The sequence below is a fragment of the Lycium barbarum genome, chromosome 11 (genome assembly GCF_019175385.1).
Source record: "Lycium barbarum isolate Lr01 chromosome 11, ASM1917538v2, whole genome shotgun sequence".
Lineage (NCBI taxonomy): Eukaryota > Viridiplantae > Streptophyta > Magnoliopsida > Solanales > Solanaceae > Lycium > Lycium barbarum.
The window spans coordinates 16,095,060-16,107,103 of NC_083347.1; positions in this window are offsets into that span (position 1 = coordinate 16,095,060).

Below are 12,044 nucleotides of genomic sequence, written 5' to 3' on the forward strand. Positions count from 1 at the left end.
CATAAAAACTTGCCTTTGAACATATTTCATCTCTATCATTCTCATATCAATGTCATTATAGAGTTTTGTAACCAAAGCTGCATAATCATTCTGTATATAACATATATAACGTGTCCAGGCCCTTTAATGAGGGACTCGGTAATTAAAATCATAGCATCATAAACATAAACATATACGTGTCCCGGCCCTTTAATGAGGGACTCGGTAATAAGGAATATATGCCCTCTTGGCCACCATCTCCATATCATCATATCATCATCATATCATCATATCACCACACATATATATATATATATATATAACGTGTCCCGGCCCTTTAATGAGGGACTCGGTGAATAATATAGTAAACGTGCACATGAAAACGTGTCCTGGCCCGGGACTCAGTGAAGGATATAGCGGTAAGCACGAGCAGAATAATAAGCAACCACATATATGCAATTCATCTATTTGAGACTCAATGGATAAGCAACTAAACAGCTCTAAGGTGTCAAGATAATATTCATATTCAGTTCATTTTAAGTCTCATAGCAAAATATTACCAGAAACGTTTCAGATTTCATTTACATGTATCACTTAACATGGTGTAGCTTTTGAAAGTCAAGTATGCCTCTAGTTGTGCAATGCTTTAAGAGTAGGAACTTCCATACGTTATTCATTAGTCATTCATATTGTAGGCTCGTGACAATAGCATTAAGAAAATGTAGAATCATAAGTCATGCATGGAACTAGAGAGTAGAATTTACCCCAAGGTTCATATCGTTTCATACTTACGTCTAGGATATGCCAAAAGAAAGAAGGAATAGGCTTTACATACCTTTAGCGTTTAGTCGTATTATAACTTGTACTTGCTGCCCAAAAACACTTATCCTATATCAAGATATCAAGAGCTACAATTAGTCTACGAGGGAATTCAATACGTATTGTGACGCTCATAATCCCTTTCTAACATTTAAACGACGTTTCGTTCGCATTGAAACCAACTAGCGCTACAAGCTAACATTGCTAATCGTTCTTTCATATATTAATCCAAACTTGTTTAAACATGACTTAGGGAACTTGGGCAGTCCATACATCATTCAAAACTGTCCCATACACACGGCTAAACAACACACATAACATTTCCATTCTCACTTAGCAATTTTCCAGTTTTAACTTACAACAACAACAACACGTTTAATGACATTACTTTCATGATTCTTGGAACTGTTTTAGCATCATTTCCATTCTTACAACAGCCCAAAAAGCATTCCAATTTCTACCTGAATCATTGCACTTCACTTTCACTAAACGTTCACAACAAGAATCAACACTCAACACATACAAATTCACTTCTAGCACTAAAACAGTCCACTGTTTTGGACTGCTTGTATGCTTCAACATAATTCATTTCTTTAACACCTCAATTCACATATTCAACATGCATACAATACACCACAATGTCCATAACAACAACAATCAAAATGTGACACAAAACAGTCCATAATCTCCCCTAAAACAGTCCCCTCACACGGCTACAGCACCACTCCAACAACTTCATGATTTTCATCCATTTATCCATACTACAACACATTCAATCCACTTCCAATACATGTACAAGAAGATTAAACATGATTTCATTAGAGTCAAGGGCACACGGCTCATTTCAATTTTTACGAAAAACAGTCCAATATCCAACATGCAATATCATAAACAAATTTCTACAATCTTTGTTCATTTACCTATGTTGACACACATTCAATTCATCAATAATACATGCAAAATGAAATCAACCATGACTTCACCAATACTCACGGCTCACCCCTACTTCAACTACAACAACAATCCAACAACAACCTTCATGAACTATACATTCAAATCATCATGCAACACAAGAACAATAAACAATCTTACCTTACAACTTGTTCTTCACTTTGGCCGAATCTTCAACCCTATTGAGGTGCTACACCTCCTTGTTTCTTTTCAACAACTACTACACGTTCTTGTACACTAGATGAGGAGTAAAATTGGTGAAGAAACTGATTTTTTTGGAGCAAATTTTGGACCTCACTCTCGGCTAGTTCTTGGCCGAGAGCTCCCCTTCTCTCTCTAAGTGTTCTTAGTTTGTAAGTGTTGAAATGAACTTGTGTATTGTTAATGAATAAGATTTTTTTGTATATATGTTTCCCCCATGATTTGGACATGTGTATCACACTAACTTGGGTCAAGATTCTTTGACTATCCCACTATAGTGCACAACCAAACATGGCTTAAAAGTGGACTAATTTTTGTCTTTCCAATCCCACTTATTAATCCAATTATGGTTAGTTTAATCCCAATTTTTCCATTAGTACTTCCATGCCAAACGAAATTGTAGGTAAATTGTGACTTGAAACGAATCCGGAAGTTAAAATCTCTACTTCGTATCTTAAGATAGTCTTGTCTTTAACTTGTCGCGTTTATTTTAAGACGTCTCAATGTATGAAAATATGGGATATAACATCGGTACACACAATCTGTCTCTGTATCGTAGTACTCCATCAGATGACATTTTGAATGGGGTCTCATCCTTCTGAAGTGTTGTGTCTCTGTAATGTACAAGAACAGAATCCTCATATTGACGCTTCTTTACCTCTTCTACAATAGAGGACTCAGCAACACCTCACATAACAATGCTACCATTATCAGAATCAGCCAAACGAACTCCAAGACTAGCTAGCTGATGAATCTCACGGACCATCTCTTTCTTTCCTGGCTGTACGCTACAGGATATGTTACGGGCCTGTGTCATTGATTTAAGGGGCAACTGGGATGATCACTTACCACTTATCGAGTTTGCTTATAATAACAGTTACCACTCTAGCATTCAGATGTCACCGTACGAAGCCCTGTATGGCAGGAAGTGCAGATCCCCTATAGGTTGGTTTGATGTGGGTGAGACTACGCTGATAGGCCCAGATATGGTTCAGCAGGTTGTGGATAAGGTGAAGCTTATTCAAGAAAGATTACTGGCAGCTCAGAGGCGGCAGAAGGCATATGCAGATAATCGACGTCGACACTTGGAATTTCAGGTTGGCTATTGGGTGTTCTTGAGAGTGTCACCCATGAAGGGTGTTATGAGATTCGGCAAGAAAGGGAAGTTGAGCCCGAGATACATTGGACCTTACCAGGTTATCCGTAAGGTAGGCCAAGTTGCCTACGAGTTAGATCTACCAGCAGATTTAGAAGCAGTACATCCGGTCTTCCATGTGTCAATGCTTCGGAAGTATATAGGCGATCCTTCCAGGGTGTTCCCTACAGATGATATTCAGGTAACAGAGGAGCTATCATACGAAGAGCAGCCTATAGCCATACTTGATCGACAAATCAGGAGGTTACGAACAAAAGATGTGGCGTCGGTTAAAATGTTGTGGCGGAACAACAATAGGGAGGAGATGACTTGGGAGGCTGAAGAGGTGATGAAAAAGAAATATCCTCACTTGTTTTCCACGCCTACAGGTAATTTAAACTCCCTTGCTTGATTGTGTTAATTGTCTGCTCAATCTATATGTTAGCGATAAAGAAAACCCTCCCCAAAACTCTTATAGAATCCAACGGGATAAAATCAACATTCGAGGACGAATGTTCTAAAGGGGGGAGGATGTTATATGCCATATTTTCATACATTTATACGTCTTAAAATAAACGCGACAAGTTAAAGACAAGACTATCTTAAGATACGAAGTAGAGATTTTAACTTCCGGTTTCGTTTTAAGTCACAATTTACCTACAATTTCGTTTGGCATGGAAGTACTAATGGAAAAATTGGGATTAAACTAACCATAATTGGATTAATAAGTGGGATTGGAAAGACAAAAATCAGTCCACTTTTAAGCCATGTTTGGCCGTGCACTATAGTGGGATAGTCAAAGAATCTTGACCCAAGTTAGTGTGATACACATGTCCAAATCATGGGGGAAACATATATACAAAAAAATCTGATTCATTAACAATACACAAGTTCATTTCAACACTTACAAACTAAGAACACTTAGAGAGAGAAGGGGAGCTCTCGGCCAAGAACTAGCCGAGAGTGAGGTCCGAAATTTGCTCCAAAAAAATCAGTTTATTCACCAATTTTACTCCTCATCTAGTGTACAAGAACGTGTAGTAGTTGTTGAAAAGAAACAAGGAGGTGTAGCACCTCAATAGGGTTGAAGATTCGGCCAAAGTGAAGAACAAGTTGTAAGGTAAGAATGTTTATTGTTCTTGTGTTGCATGATGATTTGAATGTATAGTTCATGAAGGTTGTTGTTGGATTGTTGTTGTAGTTGAAGTAGGTGGTGAGCCGTGAGTATTGGTGAAGTCATGGTTGATTTCATTTTGCATGTATTATTGATGAATTGAATGTGTGTCAACATAGGTAAATGAACAAAGATTGTAGAAATTTGTTTATGATATTGCATGTTGGATATTGGATTGTTTTTCGTAAAAATTGAAATGAGCCGTGTGCCCTTGACTCTAATGAAATCATGTTTAATCTTCTTGTACATGTATTGGAAGTGGATTGAATGTGTTGTAGTATGGATAAATGGATGAAAATCATGAAGTTGTTGGAGTGGTGTTGTAGCCGTGTGAGGGGACTGTTTTAGGGGAGATTATGGACTGTTTTGTGTCACATTTTGATTGTTGTTGTTATGGACATTGTGGTGTATTGTATGCATGTTGAATATGTGAATTGAGGTGTTAAAGAAATGAATTATGTTGAAGCATACAAGCAGTCCAAAACAGTGGACTGTTTTAGTGCTAGAAGTGAATTTGTATGTGTTGAGTGTTGATTCTTGTTGTGAACGTTTAGTGAAAGTGAAGTGCAATGATTCAGGTCGAAATTGGAATGATTTGTGGGCTGTTGTAAGAATGGAAATGATGCTAAAACAGTTCCAAGAATCATGAAAGTAATGTCATTAAATGTGTTGTTGTTGTTGTAAGTTAAAACTGGAAAATTGCTAAGTGAGAATGAAAATGTTATGTGTGTTGTTTAGCCGTGTGTATGGGACAGTTTTGAATGATGTATGGACTGCCCAAGTTCCCTAAGTCATGTTTAAACAAGTTTGGATTAATATATGAAAGAACGATTAGCAATGTTAGCTTGTAGCGCTAGTTGATTTGAATGCGAACGAAACGTCGTTTAAATGTTAGAAAGGGATTGTGAGCGTCAAAATACGTATTGAATTCCCTCGTAGACTAATTGTAGCTCTTGATATCTTGATATAGGATAAGTGTTTTTGGGCAGCAAGTACAAGTTATAATACGACTAAACGCTAAAGGTATGTAAAGCCTATTCCTTCTTTCTTTTGGCATATCCTAGACGTAAGTATGAAACGATATGAACCTTGGGATAAATTCTACTCTCTAGTTCCATGCATGACTTATGATTCTACATTTTCTTAATGCTATTGTCACGAGCCTACAATATGAATGACTAATGAATAACGTATGGAAGTTCCTACTCTTAAAGCATTGCACAACTAGTGGCATACTTGACTTTCAAAAGCTACACCATGTTAAGTGATACATGTACATGAAATCTGAAACGTTTCTGGTAATAGTTTGCTATGAGACTTAAAATGAACTGAATATGAATATTATCTTGACACCTTAGAGCTGGTTAGTTGCTTATCCATTGAGTCTCAAAAAGATGAATTGCATATATGTGGTTGCTTATTATTCTGCTCGTGCTTACCGCTATATCCTTCACTGAGTCCCGGGCCAGGACACGTTTTCATGTGCACGTTTACTATATTATTCACCGAGTCCCTCATTAAAGGGCCGGGACACGTTATATATATATATATATATGTGTGTGGTGATATGATGATATGATGATGATATGATGATATGGAGATGGTGGCCAAGAGGGCATATATTCCTTATTACCGAGTCCCTCATTAAAGGGCCGGGACACGTATATGTTTATGTTTATGATGCTATGATTTTAATTACCGAGTCCCTCATTAAAGGGCCTGGACACGTTATATATGTTATATACAGAATGATTATGCAGCTTTGGTTACAAAACTCTATAATGACATTGATATGAGAATGATACAGATGAAATATGTTCAAAGGCAAGTTTTTATGAAATTCTGGTTGTTGCATTGAGTCCTATATGCCTTGTCTCAATATAAGTCTATTACTATGTTTCAAGCTTTACATGCTCAGTACATATTCCGTACTGACCCCCTTTCTTCGGGGGGCTGCGTTCATTCCCGCAGGTACAGACGCTCGTTTCGGAGATCCGCCAGCGTAGGACACTTATTCAGCTATTTTGGACTGCTCCTTTGTTCCGAAGCCTAGCTTGCGGTATAACTCCCTTATGTTGTATTCATACGTGTTTATTTGGGTACGGCGGGGCCCTGTCCCGCCATATGATACGGTCATTACTCTTAGAGGTCTGTGGACATTTGTGTGGGTCTGTATGTAGTTGTTGATGCGTTGTATGACTATGACTTATGTTTGGGGCGTACCCATTCGTAATGGCAGCCTTGTCGGCTTGCATATATATGTATGTTTGGTATGTTGCATATCATGGCAGCCTTGTCGGCTTGCGTAGAAATATATATGTTGTTGTTTAAAAATTGTAACTCCTCAGGAGACAGGTGCCTACGACATACAAAATTTTGACAGCTTTAAAATAACACCCTACCTTTTCGTACAAATAAGTTCATGACATGCTAGTTATAAATGATTACAGTTAACAGGCAATATGAGTGTCCGCCAAAATGGGGGTTTGGAACCGTTTGGCAATGACCATTTTTGCAAATGGACCGTTGGCCAACGGTCCAGCCCATGTCCCAACGGCTAGATTTAAAAAAAAAAAAAAAATCTGACCTGTTTAACCAGTCTGGTTCCGGTCCCAAAAAAATCGAAACCGGACCGGTATATATTAAACGGTTGACCGGAACCGGTAAACCGGTTCCATCGATTCTGATTTTACCAGTCCAGTTACCGGTTTGAACCGGTTGACGGGCTTAATATTAAGATGCGATGGGATTTCATTGAAATATGCTATTTACAAAGTAGCATTATATTAATTGACAAAATTAATATAATATCAAAATATAAAACTACTATGCAGAAGCGGTTCAGATAAAAGGATTTCACATATTTAAATAAAGAAGTTCAAACATCTAGGCTTAGTCTTCTAGAAGACTGATAAGATATACTCCCTCCGTTTCAATTTATATGAACCCATTTGACTGGGCACGACATTTAAGAAAGAGGAAAGATTTTTAAAACTTGTGATTCAAAATAAGCCTTGAAAATTTGTGTGGCTGTAAATCATTCATAAAGTGAATTTATTTCCAAATTAGAAAAGAGGTCATTCATTTTGACATGAACTAAAAAGAAAATAGATTCAAATAAATTGAAACAGAGGGAGTATGAGATAGCAGCTAGATTAAAATAAGGGGCTGACAAGAAGAGTATTATGATTTACTACGCCATAAGAAAGATACCTAACAAAGTAAACTTCAAGGTTTACAAGATTTATGTTAATGGAAGTGCAACAGTATATGAGAGTCTCATTATTTGAAATCATTATATGAAATCGCATGTCCAAACGCCTATCTCTAAGGTCCAATATTTCCAGAAGATGAATGTTGTAGTACTAGGAAAGCTAAGATAAATGTGAGGTTATACAAGTTGTTCATATGACAGCAGGACCAGAGCACTGAAAGATTTTGGGAGAATTTTTGAAAGAGACCACAACTTTTACTTTCTGAAATTACAGTAAAATACAAGTTGTGCATTTTATTTTGGCGATGGGGCCTATCAATTATCTTTGCAGAAAGTTTTCAATGTCCCACCAGAAACGATTTGTAGCTTTCCAGCTTATGTTACAGCACGTCTGATCTTGAAAATTTTAAGTAAACGTGGCAACCGGTTCGTTATAACCGGTTTTAACCGGTAACCGGACCGGTTAAACCGGAACCAGAACCGGTTAACCGTGTATTAGTTTACCGGTCCGGTTTCAATATTTTGAAAACCGGAACCGGTTAAACCGGTAAAACCGGAACCTGACCGGTTAAACCGGTGAAAAATAAAAAAAATAAAAAAAAGGGAAAGAGCCGTTGGGCCTGTATATTGTCCGTTATTAATGGACCGTTGGCAACAGTCCATTTGCAAAAATGGCCGTTGCCAAACGGTCATTTTCTTAATTTTTGGTCCCCAAATTTTTTTTTTAACACTTTAACTCATCCCCCACCCCTATATAAACCCTTCTTCATTTTCATTTTAATTCACACTAATTCACTCTTCTTCATCTTTCTCTCAAATCTCAATCTCTCAATTATAGTTACTTTGCAATAATTAGCCACAAAGTCTTATTATAGTTTCAACTTTCAATTATTAATTTTGCAATTATAATATTGTTGGTGGAGTTGGTTATTTTGCAACAATCCAAAGTAGCTTTGGTGGATTTGCAATTCTAGCCGCCTTCACTTTGTTGAAAATTAATCCGGCCATTTGGTACCTTCGTTCCAACTCTATCTTTATTTTTCGCAATTTAATTCTAGCAATTTATTTTTCGCAATTTAATTTACGCAATTTAATTCTAGCAATTTAATTTGTTGTAATTTATTTTCTTGTGATTTATTTGATAGTGATTTAAATTAATTCTATTTAATAATGTCAAAGAGATTAAGACGTGGTGCCGGTAGTAGTAGTCGTACTGTTAGGGGTGCGCTTAATGAGGAAACATTTGTGGAAGAAACACCTAATTTAGGTATTGATGTTGGTGGAAATAATCCACTTTTAGGTCATGAGGCAATGCAATAACATTTTACCGACACTTTTAATGAAGACTTAGATGATGATGATGAAACACAACCCCCCGAAAATCCCATAGGAGATACATGTCCTGCACAATCACATACACAAGACAAACCGCCTAGAACTCGTAAGCCAACAGCTAAAGTTTGGAAATTTATGACTAAGAATAGGGAAAACCAATCAGCTACATGTAATATATGTGGACAAGTATTTAGTTTTAAGTAAGGAACTAGTAAGGATGGTGGAACGGGTACACTAAATGCTCATATGAGAACCAAACATATGGATATTTGGGGAGAGCAAACGGGTTCAAATGTGGGGGGGGGGGGGGATTCAAATGACGATAGACGCACGAACCGGTAGAAATTTTAAGTATGACAAGAAAAAAGAACGCGTAGAAATAGCTAAAATGGTAGCTTATGATTGTTTAACATTTTCCTTTCCCTCGGGTTTGGGGTTTGTTACTTACATTCAACGTTGTTATAACCCGTTATTTGAGGGTATTCCTAGAAGTACTTGTAGAGCCGATGTTATAGATTTGTTTAAAAAATATAGATTTTATTTGCGCCATGTATTTAATTCTTTAAATTGTAATGTTTGTCTTACCGCTGATTTGGGTCTTAGTATTAACCATTTAGATTTTTTTGCTATTACATGTCATTGGGTTGATGACAACTGGGTTATGCAAAAAAGAATTATAGCTTTTTTATACGACGAAGGAAAAGGTCGTCACGATGGAAAAAATTTTAGCCGATTCAATGTCTACTATAATGAGATTTTTTAACATTTATAGAAAAACACTTTGTATTGCTTTAGATAATGCTTCTAATAATACAAAGGCAATTGGTCTTTTAAAAAGAGAAATAAACCCTCCTCTAAGAAATATTTTTCATGTAAGATGTAGTTGTCACATTTTAAATTTAATTGTTAAAGATGGTCTTGTGCATTTTGATGATTCTGTTCAAAAAGTTATAAATGTTGTTGCGTTTCTTTTTTGTAATGCTAATAGGGGAAGAATTAGAGATTTTAAGAATGCTTGTGTGGAAAATAACCTTAGACCTAGGAAGACAACAAATTGGAGACCATAGACATTCATTATCCGGCTTTAGCTTGCAAGTACTAGTGTGCATTCGAGATTGGATTAGATCGGAGCGACGCAACCAAAACTCAGAAGCGGAGCAAGGCGAAGAGGAAGAAATTGAAGATTTGATAGCTAGTGGACCGGACCAAATGGAAGACTTTGAAGATATTTCCATGACCGAATATGATGTGGGGGAAATTAACGAAATGGTTCAAAATTGGTGATTTTATTATTCTACTATTTTTGTATAACTCATGTATTGTTTGCAAGTTAAAAAAAAATACAACTTGCAAATAAATGTTATCCAAGAATGAATAAAATATATGGCTCATTGAGCTTTCTTCTATATTTACTTGTGTTCATATTTTTACTTTTATTAAGTTAGGAATTTACCTAAAATATACTAAGAATATGCTTATAAGTATATTAAGTTATATAGTATACTTAAACATATATAAGTATATATAGTATATATAGAAAAAATAGTATATATATTAAGTTATACATATATATAGTATATATATTAAGTTATACATATATATAAGTATATATACTTTATATTATGTATAGAGTATATAGTACATATATATAAGTATATATAGTATATATAGTATATAAGTATATATAGTATATATATTAAGTTATACAAATATATAAGTATATGTAAGTTATACATATATATGTATACGAAAAGCACTATTCTGTATTGCTGACTTGCTGTTAGGCTGTTAGTCAGTAAATATTTAAACTTTAATTATAAAGTTGTATAACATATGTAAATATACCTACAATATACTAATAAATACTATAATATATATATATATATATATATATATATATATATATATATATATATATATATATATATATATATATATATAATACAAAAACAAAAAAACAAAAAAGATTTTAACTACTCCAAACCGGACCGGTTCCGGTTTGGAGTTTCAAACCGGTAAACCGGAACCGGTTAAGCGGTTCCGGTTTTTTAACCGGAACCGGCCGGTTCCTTAACCGGTTACCGGTCCGGTTCCGGTTGGAACCAGTTAACAGCTTTAATTTTAAGATATTACACATTTCATTTTCTAGCAAATACCTGATCATATCTATTTGTCAGAGCAAATAAAAGGTAGCATCTACCATTGACAATGAAATGTATCCGCGAAAAACAAAAATTGAAAGCAATGGCTCTTCCAGAGTTCACATATACAGCATATACAAAATCTCTAGCTTGCAATTGACAAGGATTGATTTCGCCGACTACTCAAGACAACTAAGGACCATTAGAACATGTGAAATATCTAAGGTTTATGTTAAAAGACAAACGCACACATAGTACCTGGAAATGTTTGTACATGTAAAACAAATAAAGGGTCAAAAATACCCCTCTACTTTGAGAAAAGGGCTAAAAATATCCTCTGTTACGAATTTGGGTCAAAAATACCCTTCGTATTATTAAAATTTTCAAATATACCCTTGTCCCTCAAAACTTAATAAACCCATCTGCCACCGCCATCTCCACTTATCAACAATTTGTTCAAAAACGGAAATAAGAAACGCAAACCTCCGTTACCAACAAAAACAGTGGCTCTCAATCGCCGTTGATACTTATGCCACCACAGCTGCCGTTCATTCCCGCTGGCGATTTTGTTCGGATACGGAGCGCCCACAACTCCCGTTGCAGCTCGCCCGAGCTAGAAGACGTTGATGTTGAAATTAAAATTCATTGTATTACAAATCAGGAGGGCAAACGAGTTGTATTAAAATACAATGATTTGTAACCCATACAAAATGTGTTAAAAAATGGCTTTCACAAATTGAAGGACACTATCCATGTCGATTGTCTCAATGCTACTGCATTTTTCTGTTCCTCATCAAAGCCATTTTTGGGGTTTCCTCCTGCTCCATCACCATCTTATTAAGTATAATTAGATTCTAATTTTCATTCTTTTTGCTTATGAATTTGGGGTTATAGTTGTATTACTCGTTTGGGGTTGTGTAAAGTGAACGAAATTCAGCTTGAACATGCATTCGGGATTGCAATGGTGGGGAATTTTGAAGAGATGATGAAGGTTTGGTGTGGGTCCCACATTTGCCAAGATGTGCTAGGTTGTTATTTATGAATTTATTAAGTTTTAGGGGACAAAGATATATTTGAAAACTTTAACGACGGAAA